Source organism: Pan troglodytes, chromosome 8 (assembly GCF_028858775.2).
Source record: "Pan troglodytes isolate AG18354 chromosome 8, NHGRI_mPanTro3-v2.0_pri, whole genome shotgun sequence".
NCBI lineage: Eukaryota > Metazoa > Chordata > Mammalia > Primates > Hominidae > Pan > Pan troglodytes.
The window spans coordinates 75329422-75343943 of record NC_072406.2 but is presented as its reverse complement, the minus strand read 5'-3'; positions in this window follow the sequence as shown (position 1 = coordinate 75343943).

Sequence of the window (14522 nt, the reverse complement as noted above, 5' to 3'; positions counted from 1 at the left end):
GACGGCATTTCACTGTATTGGTCAGGCTGGTCTTGAACTTCTGACCTCAGGTGATCCACCCACCTTGGCCTTCCAAAGTGTTGGGATTATAGGCGTGAGCCACCGCGCCAGGCCTATCTGTCTTATTTAGTGTTTTTTTTTTTTAATTCTATTTTTATTTTAAGTTCCAGGGTAAATGTGCAGGATGTGCAGGTTTGTTACATAGGTAAATGTGTCCTGTGGTGGTTTGCTGCACCTATCAACCCGTCACCTAGCTATTAAGCCCAGCATGCATTAGCTATTTTTCCTAAAGCTCTTCATCTCCCCTTATTTAATGTTTTATCCTCAGTGCCAAGAACAGTGTCAAGCACAGAAGTTGGCCTCAATCAATGCTGATTGAATGGATGAGTGCATACGTAAATTAATGAACGAATGGAGACAATGGTGATCGTGTCTGTCTTCCTGTTCAGCCCCTTGGATTGAATTTGACTCCCTCTAGTTGAAGAGGTAAAGATAAGAAACTGACAGGAAGGTGTGGTAGAATTCTGCATATGAGAATTTTTTCGAGATTTTGAGAGATTCTAGATGTAGACAGATCTGTTTTTGGGGCTCAGGTGAGAAGATGTGGCACAAAATTGGGGAGGGGGTCAGTTTCCTTCCCTCTGTACTGCTCCCAGGGTTCCCTTGGTACTCTGAGGACTGGTAGCTTTGGTGGCTTCTAAAAAACCTTGGCAGAGCTTCTGTGGTTAGGAGAAGCCCATGATGTGGGAAAGCCGGAGCCTAGAACTACTATCTTGGCTGTAGGCACACGCGATGCTCCCCTTAGGGGCCTTCCAGAAACTTGTATCGGGGCAGATGAGTTAGGTTTGAGCAGCAGGTAGGAACTGAAGGGTACATCGTGAGTCATGGCCGTTTGGGCACCAAAATTAACTCTGACCTCTTTTTGACTGCATAGGTTGATGGGGCAAGCAAGATACAGATTACATATACATAATGTCATTTTAAGTCATCCAGATCTTTAACATAATCTGTAGATATCGTTATATAAGAGAGAACATTAAGCTATTGATATTTGTGTTGTCTGTCACCTGTCCTTAATTTGGAACCATCATAGTTGTGAATGTCAAGGCCTCTCAGCTGGGGGATCCTGTGGGAGCTGAAATCCAGCCCTTGCTTCACTCACTAAAACTCATGGGCTTCTTCTGTCTGGAGAAATACTTTTCCTTTTTTTCTCTTTTCTTTTTCTTTTTTTTCTTTTTTGAGACAGAGTCTCACTCTGCTGTCGCCCAGGCTGGAGTGCAGTGGTGTGATCTCGGCTCACTGCAACCTCTGCCTTCCGGGTTCAGGCAATTCTCCTGCCTCAGCCTCCCAAGTAGCTGGGACTACAGGCACCTGCCACCGTCTGGCTAATTTTTGTATTTTTAGTACAGACAGAGTTTCACCATATTGGCCAGGCTGGTCCCCAACTCCTGACCTTGTGATCCTCCCACCTCAGCCTCCCAAAGTGCTGGGATTACAGGCGTGAGCCACCACGCCTGGCCAATACTTTTTCTTAATTGACATGCGAATACCATCTGCTCACCAAGGCTTGGCGACTGTGGCTACCTAGAGGAAACATTTTTTATTGGCATGAAATATTTGCATGAGTGAATGGGATCCTCACCTTAATTCTTCTGACAGTTGCCTCCTGTGCACCTTTCTTTCTTTTTTCTTTTTTTTGAGACAGAGTTTCACTCTTGTTGCCTAGGCTGGAGTGTAATGGTGTGATCTCAGCTCACTACAACCTCCACTTCCTGGGTTCAAGTGATTCTCCTGCTTCAGCCTCTCGAGTACATGAGATTACAGTCATGAGTACATGAGTACATGTACAGTTATGTACTCATTACATGATTACATTACATTACATGATTACAGTCATGAGTACATGAAATTACAGTCATGTGCCACCACGCCTGGCTAATTTTGTATTTTTAGTAGAGATGGGGTTTCGCCATGTTGGTCAGGCTGGTCTCGAACACTGACCTCAGGTGATCCACCTGTCTTGGCCTCCCAAAGTGGTGGGATTACAGGCATGAGCCATCGTACCCGGCCTCCTGTACACCTTTGAGCCTCTATGATGATGATGTCTCTTTGCATAACTAAGGCTGAAGGGGCAACTATGCCACCAGCACCTGGTAAAGAGAGCTAGCATAGTACAGAGCTCCCTGCATGGACTTCAGAGCCTGGAGTACCTGGGTATGGATTCCAGCTCTGCCATTTACCAGCTAAGTGACCTTTGGCAAGGAGTTTAATCTTTCTGTCCCTTAGTTTTCCTACTTGAAAATAGGGACGAGGCTGGGTGCAGTGGCTGACTTCTGTAATGCCAATACTTTGGGAGGCCTAGGCTGGCAGATCACTAGAGGCCAGAAGTTCAAGACCAGCCTGGCCAACATGGCAAAACCCCGTCTCTACTAAAAATACAAAAATTAGCCAGGCATGGTGGCACACACCTGTAATCCCAGCTACTTGGGAGGCTGAGGCAGGAGAATCGCTTGAGCATGGGAGGCGGAGGTTGCAGTGTACCGACGATGGTGTCTGTGACAAAGCGAGACTGTCTCAAAAAAAAAAAAAAAGGATGATAACAATAATACTTCTCCATTATGATTGTGAGATTTAAAATGAATTAACATATGTAAAGTGTGATCTCTCACATATAGAAACCCCATAGGTGCCACTGCAGCCGGGCAGCTGTGGCAGGCCATTCGAAAAAAAAAAAAAAAAAAGAAACTGCATATAAAGGTTAGCTGTTGAGGTATCCTTTTCTTATTTAGCCTCGCTTTTGAGATATTTACAAAAAGTGGTGCTGCCTGCCTCGTATGGTCACTATCATAATAGCTGAACGCAGTTATCAGGGGCTATGATGTGCAGTGTCCCTGCCAACCATGGTGTGACTGCCAGCACTGCTGACACCAGCCCTGCCAAAGGCGGAGACACAGGTGAAGCCTGTGACAAGGGCTCTACCTCTGGTTGCTTAAGCATCCCTCAGTGGAGTATCCCATTTCTATCAAAGCCACGTGAATTGATTCTGTGAGAGACTCGCCTCTCCCTCAGTGCTCCATGGAGGTGCTGGTGAATCTTCCTGATCATTCCAGAGGACAGCTGAAGGTGGAGATGCTGGTTACAAAGTTTCAGGAATGTTCAGGAAGTAGGAAATGATCGAGGTGAAGTAGAGTGTAGGTTTTATTTTTAAATAATGGAAAAAGGAAAAAAAACAATGATAGTATTTACTAGTGGCTATTATGGCTAAAAACAGAAATGATTATGGAAGACAACAAAGAACCTAAAGGAAATCATGTCAATCAATCGGACAGTATTTACTGTGCATCGACTTTGTGCCAGCATAGTGCTCTTGGTAAGCTCATCTTCATTTTTCATGTCATGGCTTGCATAGAAAATGATGATATTGCCAGGCGCAGTGGCTCATGCCTGTAATCCCAGCACTTTGGGAGGCCGAGGTGGGCGGATCACGAGGTCAGAAGATCAAGACCATCCTGGCCAACATGGTGAAACCCCGTCTCTACTAAAAATACAAAAATTAGCTGGGCGTGGTGGCACGCGCCTGTAGTCCCAGCTACTCGGGAGGCTGAGGCAGGAGAATCGCATGAACCAGGGAGGTGGAGGTTGCAGTGAATAGAGATCGCGCCACTGCATTCCAGCCTGGGCGACAGAGTGAAACTCTGTCTCAGAAAAAAAATAAAAACTAAAAAAGAAAGAAAATGATGATATTGTATGGACTCTGGGGTAAACTGATAAAGCAGACCTGGCCAGAAACACCAATCAAGGGGCTCTCACGCAGACCGTGCCTGCCTATCCTGAGATCTGAGGGGGATCAGTAGCTCCATTTGCCTGTAACCCTTTTATGGCACAATAAATTGTTGTTGGGAAGTTCTTAGAAGAGATCAATAAGAGCCAGATAATTGACAAAAGTTTCATGGAGGTGAAGGGAGAATTTTGAAAGCTGGGTAGGTTGGAGGGATGGTATTGACAGGAAAAGATATTCCAGCGGAGGAAATAATATGACCCAAGGCAGGGTAACTGGGGTGAATGCAAGGTCTATGTGGTTAAGGGGAGGGCTGGAAACAGTGGCAAATGGCAACAGAGAGTTGATGTTAAAATGTTGTGGGATTTATGCAGACGAGACCCAGAATAGAGAAAGCCTAGAAAACTAGAATATTCAGGCTCAGGGAAGAAGGTGGTAAATATATTTTTAACTTATTTTTTTGAGACGGAGTCTTGCTCTGTCGCCAGGCTGGAGTGCAGTGGTGTGATCTCTGCTCACTGCAACTACCACCTCCTGGGTTCAAGCGATTCTCCTGCCTCAGCCTCCTGGGTAGCTGGGATTACAGGTGCCCGCCACCACACCTGGCTAATTTTTGTATTTTTAGTAGAGACAGGTTTCACCATGTTGGCCAGGATGGTCTCTATCTCTTGACTTTGTGATCTGCCTGCCTTGGCCTCCCAAAGTGCTGGGATTACAGGCATGAGCCACCATGCCTGGCCAGTAAATATTTTTTTAAAGTCTATGTGCTGGGGAGAATGAGGAAACAGACACCTCTGTACAATGCTGGTGCAGTGTAAAAGGCACAACTCTTTGGAGAAAATTTGGCAGTATCTAGCAAAATTACAAATGCACATGTTCTTTGACTCAGGATTCCACTTCAAGGAATTTATAGATACAGATAATGTACAAAGTTATTTACTATGCCAATCTTGTAATAATCAGGATTAGAAACAAGATTTGAAAACAACTTTTGAATGCCCACTAATAAGGGGTTCATTAAATAAAGTATGGTACATCCATATAATGGAATACTGTGTGGATATACAAAAATAATGAGAGCTGGGACATGCATCTGTAATCCCATTCACCTGGGAGGCTGAAGTGGGAGGATCACTTAAGCCTAGGAGTTTGAATCCAGTCAGGGCAACAGAGTGAGACACCATTTCTAAAAGAAGATAAAGAAAAGAATGAAAGAGTGAGAGAGGTATATGTACTATATGTTTGCACAGATATTAAGTGGAAAAAGCAAGGCACAGAATGCAACGTTTAGAATGCTCACAAGGGCACAAAAAGCAAGAGAAAGAAGGTGTGTGTGTGTGTGTTGTTTGTTTATGTATAAAATAAAGAATACATTAAAAAAACTGATAAGACTGGTTGTTTCTGAGTCAGGAAACTGGTTGCTAAGGGACAGAAGTGGGAGGAAAACTTTTTATAGCCGTATCTTCTTCTTCCAAAAATTTGAACTCATGTGGGCCTATTATGTATTTAAAAATTAAAACAATTAAAATAGAGAAAATCCCTTGGACTACTAAAAATAAAAAAAACAGCATTTGTTATCTTAGATGCCCTAGATGTGCGGGATACTTCTTTTTTTTTTTTTGAGACAGAGTCTTGCTCTGTCACCCAGGCTGCAGTGCAGTGGTGTGAACTCAGCTCACTGCAACTTCCCCGTCCTGGATTCAAGCGATTCTTCTGCCTCAGGCTCTGGAGTAGCTGGGATTACAGGCATTCGCCACCATGCCTGGCTAATTTTGTATTTTTAGTAGAGATGGGGTTTCACCATGTTGGTGAGGCTGGTCTTGAACTCCTGACCTCAGGCGATCCACCCACCTTGGCCTCCCAAAGTGCTGGGATTACAGGCGTGAGCCACTGCGCCCGGCCCTACTTCTTAAGAGAGAAAAAAAATTACACCAGCTTATATCTTTTGAATTAGGCCTTTGTTTTTTCCACTTTTTATGAGTCTCCTGGATTTCTGCTTTCTTACTAAATATCACAGTAATAGTGACTTGCTTTCAGTTTAATTCAAAATCTTTTAACATCATATGAACTTAATTAACCATCTAAAAAGATTCCATTGTGCTTATTTTTACATGGATATAAATGAATTATGCTACTCAAGCCCCAGACTGAAACATGTTATGTATGGAAATCATAATTATTCATATCATTTAATTCTGCCCATTTCATGTAGGTGTTCAATAAAGATTGAGCAATAATGCCATCCCCATGTATATTAGCAAATGTTCCTTTTAACCTTGGTGAAACTATTTTATTTTTTGGAGAGAAGGTCTCTTTCTGTTGCCTAGACTGGAGTGCAGTGGCACCATCATGGCTCACTGCAGGCTCAACCTCCCAAACCCAAGCAATCCTCCCACCTCAGCCTCTCGAGTAGCTAGAACTACAGGCGCACACCACCACGCCCAGTAAATTTATTTTTGCAGAGGTGGGGTCACACTATGTTGCTTAGGCTGGTCCCGAACTCCTAGCTTCAAGTGATCCTCCCACCTTGGCCTCCCAAAGTGCTGGAATTACGGACGTGAGCCACTGCACCCAGCCAGAAACTAACCAGTCTTATACATTGTTTTCCTCCTTGAAAAAGAAGTTGAAAATTGCCAAATGCACATTTTCCCCTGTTCCAAGTCTATGTCCAGCCACACCCTGTCTGGACATAAAAATGTAACCTCAGATTCGAGTTTGTCATTGGTAAGTACTTCCAGACACTGGGAAGCAACTTCTTTCTGTTCCCTGATCCCTACCCCAACAAAAGAGATGAAAACTTTTAAGCTAAAGTTTTCAAATAGTTCTTATAAAGAAAGCTCAAATATTTTAAATCAATAATTGGTCAATAAAGCAGATGTTCCTGAAGTAATACTCTTTATACATACATGGTCTGATCCCTCTGTAACATAGGAAAAGAGAATTTTCTCATAAAGTAGTATGATACTCCACAGGAGGGCCCTGGTTAAATTCCATTATCAAGGATGGCTAGACACAGCTTGCATTCTTGTTGTAATAAATATTGCTTAAAATATTTAAACTTCTTTCTGGGCCATGGAATTTTGTGTTAAAAATAGTCATTCTTGTGAGAGTTGTAGCTGTGTTTTAAATGATTGTTACATTTGCTGTCATTGCATATTTCTGTTCACCCAAATTGTAAAATTTAGGTTCCTAAAGCAGGAACAAAACACTCTTTCGCACCAGCCTGCTATTAATTGGAAAGAAGACTGGGAGGTTCATGGGCCAAAGGGGACAAGATGAGTCATCTCTCCTTTCTACCAAAGGGTAGACCATAACTGGGGCTTTTGGAAAGTCAAAGGAGAGTTTTTAATGACCTAGAAATAACTTTTTAAAATTTCCACAATCATGGGTGCAAATAGGACTGAGCAACAGGAAAGCAAATAAGGAACTAGGACAAAGCAAAGATTTTCCTGGCATCTTTGACCACTGTCAATCACAATATAGGTTTTCAATAATGTTCTTTTTTAGCCAGTGAGACACATTCTTATCTATAGTAACAGGACTATCACAGAACATGCTCTTATGGAACTAATGTAGCACATTGTGAAAATTACTCTGGCATGTGCCAAGAATCTGATTTTCCAGTTTTTGGCACTAACCTGATTCCCCACTCCGCTCTCCTCCTCCCACAGGGTGTCCTGAGCAAATGCTCTTTAAACACAACGACAGTAATAGGAGCTGTTGAACATTTGCTGTCCTGTTTTTGTGTAGTTTCTAAATACGTCCTCTAGGTGTCTTCAGTGACCAGCATTCGTGGATATTTTCAAGTACTTCTGCCAGCTGGCCGAGTGTGGGTTCAGTTTGTAAGAACAAGTTCTGCAATCACTTCTATAGAGCATTTTGATAAATTAGAATGAAGTATTTTGGGTAATAAGTACTTCTAAGTATTTAATAAACTTTTCACATTCATTTTAGGTAAAATACTGATTTTCTATTTCTGCGATGTTGACTACTCAGAAAACTTTCTCCTAATACAAATGGTTTAGGTTAAATAGTTTTTAAAAATGCCACTGGGGCTAAAGAAAGCACATTTTCCCCCCATTGTTCTGTATTATTATTATTATCATTAGTTATTGGTATTTTGACACAGAGTTTCGCTCTTGTTGCCCAGGCTGGAGTGCAATGGCGCGATCTCCGCTCACTGCAACCTCCGCCCCTGGGTTCAAGCAATTCTCCTGCCTCAGCCTCCCGAGTAGCTGGGATTACCAGCGCCCGCCACCACGCCCGGCTAATTTTTTGTATTTGTAGTAGAGACAAGGTTTCACCATGTTTGCCAGGGTGGTCTCAAACCCCTGACCTCGTGATCCACCCGCCTCGGCCTCCCAAAGCGCTAGGATTACAGGCGTGAGCCACTGTGCCCAGCCTATTATTTAAAAAAAAAAAATATATATATATATTTCAATAGGTTTTTTGGGAACAGGTGGTGTTTGGTTACATGAATAAGTTCTTTAGTGGAGATTTCTGAGATTTTGGTGCACCCATCACCTGAGCAGTGTACACCGTACCCAATGTGTAGTCTTTTTTTTTGTTTGTTTTTTGAGACGGAGTTTCGCTCTTGTTGCCCAAGCTGGAGTGCAATGGCCCGATCTCCGCTCACTGCAACCTCTGCCTCCCGGGTTCAAGCGATTCTCCTACCTCAGCCTCCTGAGTGGATGGGATTACAGGCATGCACCACCACACCCGGCTAATTTTGTATTTTTAGTAGAGACAGGGTTTCTCCATGTGGATCAGGCTGGTCTCGAACTCCCGACCTCAGGTAATCTACCCGCCTCGGTCTTTCAAAGTGCTGGGATTACAGGTGTGAGCCACCACACCCAGCCCAATGTGTAGTGTTTTATACCTCACCCCACTCCCACCCTTTCCCCCAAGTCCCCAAAGTCCATTGTATCATTCTTTGTGTCCTCAGAACTTAGCTCCTATTTATGAGTGAGAACATACGATGTTTGGTTTTCCATTCCTGAGTTACTTCACTTAGAATAATGGTCTCCAATTCCATCCAGATTGCTTTGAATGGCATTATTTTGTTCCTTTTTATAGCTGAGTAGTATTCCATGGTGTATATATATATATATATATATATATATATATATATATACACACACACACCATATTTTCTTTATCCACTTGTTGACTGATGGACATTTGGGCTGGTTCCATATTTTTGCAATTGCGAATTGTGCTGCTATAAACATGCGTGTGTAAGTATCTTTTTCGTGTAATTACTTATTTTCCTTTTGGTAGATATCCAGTAGTGGGCTTGCTGGATCAAATGGTAATTCTACTTTTAGTTCTTTAAGGAATCTCCACACTGTTTTCCATAGTGGTTTTACTAGTTTACCTTCCCACCAGCAGTGTAAAAGTGCTTCCTTTTCACCACATCCATGCCAACATCTACTATTTTTTTTTTTATTAAGGCCATTCTTGTAGGAGTAAGGTGGTGTTGCATTACGGTTTTGATTTGCATTTCTCTTATCATTAGTGATGTTGACCATCTTTTCATATGTTTGCTGACCATTTGTATAAATTCTTTTGAGAATTGTCTATTCATGTCCTTAGCCCACTTTTTGATGGGATTGTTTGTTTTTTTCTTCCTGATTTGTCTGAGTTCCTTGTAGATTTGGATATTAGTCCTTTGATAGATGTACAGATTGCAAAGATTAAGAATGCACATTTTTTAAAGGGGAGTGGCTTTATTGAAAAATGTGAATTGAATTTGTATTATGGAAATTAGAGTGGGCACAAAAGACAGAGTCCAAGAAGACTCTGCAATAGGCTTAAGTTGTCAGGCTCTGAGATCCAAATTGTAATCTGTTTTCCTTTATTATTCACATTTGGGCTTGGAGAGAATTCTAAAAATATATTCAGTGGGAGGATCTGTTGTGAGGAGGGGGCTGTAATGTGGGATTTGACACTGATAAATGTGGGTGGGGTCAATGTACATGTGGCCAAGGAATTTTTGTTGTGGGCTAGAGGATCTGTTGACTCTATCTACCAGCTCCATGACCCTGGCCTAGAATACTGATGACCCAACAGAAGTGTGCAACATCTAAAATGGCACTTTCAATATCTTAAGATTTACATTCAAATAAGTGAAATAATTAATTTTCAATTATAATTAAAAGATAATAATAAAGCATTGGATGAAATCATCTACCTTTATTCCTTTGTCCCTAGAGCTACTCAATGTCAAAGCATTTCTTTTTTTAAGCTTTTAATTTGGAAATAGTTTCAAACTTACAAAAAAGTTGTAGAAGTAAAGATAGTTATAAGGAACATTCCTATACCTTTTAACAGAATTGACCTATTGTTAGCATTTACCCTACTTACTTTGTCATCTGAACTCTTTGGTCTCTTGCTCCTTCTCTTTCTTTCTTTTCTTTCTTTCATCTTTCTTTCCTTCCTTCCTCCCTCCCTCCCTCCCCCCTCCCTCCCTCCCTCCTTTCTTTCTTTCTTTCTTTCTTTCTTTTCTTTCTTTCTTTCTTTTCTTTCTTTCTTTCCTTCTTTCTTTCTTTTTCTTTCTCTTTTCTTTTTTTTAAGACTATAATCATGCTGCTATAAAGACACATGCACACGTATGTGTATTGCGGCATTATTCACAATAGCAAAGACTTGGAACCAACCCAAATGTCCAACAATGATAGACTGGATTAAGAAAATGTGGCACATATACACCATGGAATACTATGCAGCCATAAAAAATGATGAGTTCATATCCTTTGTAGGGACATGGATGAAATTGGAAACCATCATTCTCAGTAAACTATCGCAAGAACAAAAAACCAAACACCGCATATTCTCACTCATAGGTGGGAATTGAACAATGAGATCACATGGACACAGGAAGGGGAATATCATACTCTGGGGACTGTGGTGGGGAGGGGGGAGGGGGGAGGGATAGCATTGGGAGATATACCTAATGCTAGATGACGAGTTAGTGGGTGCAGCGCACCAGCATGGCACATGTATACATATGTAGCTAACCTGCACAATGTGCACATGTACCCTAAAACTTAAAGTATAATAAAAGAAAAATAAAAAAAAAAAAAAAAAAAAAAAAGACAGAGTCTTGCTCTGTTGCCCAGGCTGGAGTGCAGTGGCATGATCTCAGCTCACTGCAACCTCTGCATCCCAGGTTCAAGCAATTCTCCTACCTCAGCCTCCCGAGTAGCTGGGATTACAGGCACGCACCACCACCACGCCTGGCTCATTTTTGTATTTTTAGTAGAGGCGGGATTTCACCATGTTGGCCAGCCTGGTCTCAAACTCCTGGCCTCAAGTCATCTGTCTCCCTTGGCCTCCCAAAGTGCTGGGATTACAGGCATGAGCCACCATGCCCGGCCCTCTGTATTTTTTTCTGTACTATTTAATGGTAAATTACAAACATCATGTCCTGTTACCCCTAAGTTCTTCTGTGTTTATTTCCTACGAATGACTACAATATGGCTGTTTTCTTCTTACATTTACATTGATATAACGCTTTTATCCTATCTACCATCCATATTCCAATTTTATTAGTAATCTAGTAATGTCCTTCATAGTATATTTTTCTCTCCAGTGGATCCAGTCTAGGAATAAGCATTGCAATTAGTTGTCAGAATTCTTTAGCCTCCTTCAATCTGGAACAAATCCTACAACCTTCCCTTGTCTTTTATGACATTTTAAAAAGAACATAGTTTGTCCCCCTTTTATAAATGTAACATTTCTAATTTTGTATTTGTGTGGTGTTTCCTGGTGCTAGATTGAGGTACTACATTCCTTAGCAGATTACCACATCGGTGATGTGTCCTTTTAGGACATCCCATCAGGAGGCCTGCAATGTCCATCTCTCTCTCATCCATGATGTTAACTTTGATACACTGGTCAAGGCAGCCTGATTTCCCCACTATCTAATTACTTTTTCCCCTCTCTCTCTTGCAAGTAATAGGACTATGCAAATATCTTGCATCTTATCAAAATTTCCTCCAGTATTTAACTTTCATTGATAAATTTTTCCTGATTTGATTTTAACCATGGTAGTTGTAAAATGATAATTTTCTAACTTTAGCATTACTTCCATATCTACTATTCAGCCCTCTGCATTCTACTGCAAGAAAGAGATCTCTCTTTTCATCTATCTATCTATCTATATCTATTTATCTGTCTATCTATCTATTTATCTATCTATCTATCTATCTATCTATCTATCATCTATCTATCTATCTATCTATCATCTTTTGTGTGTGTGTGTGTGTGGTTTTAAGGAACAAAAAGTTTAATAGGCAAGAAAGAAGGAAGGAAGAAGAAAACAGCTCCCCCATACAGAGACGGGGTGGGGGGGGATTCGAACAAAGCGAAAACCCCTAATCTATCTATTTTCTGTCTGTCTGTCCATCTATCTTCTATCTTCACCATCATCATCATCATCACTTTTCCTTGTGTTTTTGCAATGGATGTGAATTTCTATTCATTCAATGGTTTCTAATTCATGATTGGTGCTAGGACATTTCATACTCACATTGTCCTCGATTTGGCCAGAATCAGCCAAGCTGGTTCTTGTGTCCTTCTAATATGCCTTCATTATTGTTTGGAGCATTTTCTTCCTTTCTGGAATAGCCAGATATTCCAGGTTCTTTTGCACCTATCCTGTCCTGTTCCTGTAATCAGACATTTCTCTGAGAATCCCTGGATCCTTTTAGTGGAGAATGGTATTAGAATCCAAGATCTGGGTGCTACTGGTGGGTATTTGCCTCTTGGCCCTCTAAAAGTGTAGAGAGCTAAGAAATACATATGTGTATATAGGCATATATACATACACATACATACACATATGCATACATTTATGATATACATGTGCACACAGATATGCATATATAATACCTACATAGACATATTTTAGAAATCACAGTTCACACCAGTACCTCCAAATCTAATACACCCCTGTAGGACTCTTTCTTGCTTTCCCCAATTTCATATTTTCATGTCTCTTCCACAATGGGAACCATGATTCTCAACATGAACATAGTTACTAATTTTCAAAGCACTTTTTTTCCCCAATCTTCCATATTTGGCTCCAATGAGAGTAGACAGTTTACATTTTATTTTATTTATTTATTTATTTTTTTGAGACAGGATCTCACCCTGTCACTTAGACTAGAGTGCAGTGGGGTGGTCATAACTCACTGTATCCTCAACCCCCTGTGCTCAAGTGATCCTCCTGACTCGGCTTCCCGAGTAGATGGGACTACAGGCACATGCCACCATGCCTGGCTAATTTTTTTTTTTTGTAGAGAGGGGGTCTTACTATGTTGCCCAGGCTGGTCTCAAACTCCTGGGCTCAAGCAATCCTCCTGCCTCAACCTCCCCAAATGCTGAGATTACAGGCGTGAGCCACCATGCCTTGCCAGAAGGTTATATTTGAAAAGCTTGTTTTGTGTACTATAAAGAATAGTGCAGGCTGGGCATGGTAGCTCATGCCTGTAATCCCAGCACTTTGGGAGACCAAGGCAGGAGGATCATCTGAGTTCAGGAGTTCGAGACCAGCCTGGGCAAAATAGTGAGATTCCAGCTGTACTAAAAATAATAATAATTTAAAAACTAGCCAGGCATGGTAGTATGTGCTTGTTTAAAAAAATTTAAAAATCAGCCGGGTGCAATGGCTCACACCTGTAATCCTAGCACTTTGGGAGGTCGAAGTGGGTGGATCACCTGAGGTCAGGGGTTTGAGACCAGCCTGGCCAACATGGTGAAACCCCGTCTTCGCTAAAAATACAAAAAAAAAAAAAAAAAAAAAAAAAAATGGCTGGGCGTGGTGGCTCATGCCTGTTATCCTAGCTACTTGGGAGGCTGAGGCAGGAGAATCACTTGAACCCAGGAGGCGGAGGTTGCAGTGAGCCAAGATCACACCATTGCACTCCAGCCCGGGCAACAAGAACCAAAGTCTGTTTCAAAAATAATAATAATAATAATGCAGAGACAGTCTTCCACCAATTGAGCAAAACTGTAAAAAATGAAAAATTCTGAACAAAATTTTCTTTCAACATTAAGGACTTTATATGTCTGTAGCTCTGTTTCTCACAGGATCTCATAAATATTGGAAATAGGTGAGTGGGTCAAGCACTTTGAGTTAGATATAAAGACAAAGTAGACAGCTGCCCCGCACTATTCCGACAGGGTGGGATTTTAGCTTCTTGTCTTGCGTGACTCAGTGTCCTTCAGTATATTCTCCACCATGACATGGAACAGGAAGAAGACAAGATGAGACCAAGACAGGAAGGAAGCAAGGAACCTGTGGTGGGTGAGAACTGGCATTTGATGGTTGTTACAAGAAGGGAAACTGAGAGGCCTGGTCTCTGCAAATCAGTTTTAGAACTGCACCTGGATGGGCATGCCCCTCTGTCGAAGCTAGATTTTTTGGTATTGAGTCATGAAAGAATTTCCTGAAACATTTATTTCATTATTGAATATGAATTGCAGTAGAGTTTTGTTTCCCTGTGCTTTAAAAATGAGAATAAGTTGCTTTTAGTTCAGAATATTTTGGGAAAAGTTTATCTGAAGGTTGATAGTTGATTGAAAGTGTCTCTAATGCCTTTCAGCCCCTAAGACTCTGTCATGCGATGAGTGAAGAGATGAGTATACCAATTACTTAATTAGTTTTACAACTGTCTAATTAAAGTGCAGACACTTCTGGAGTGACATTCACTTCACAGGGAAAGCTCCTCCTTTGACC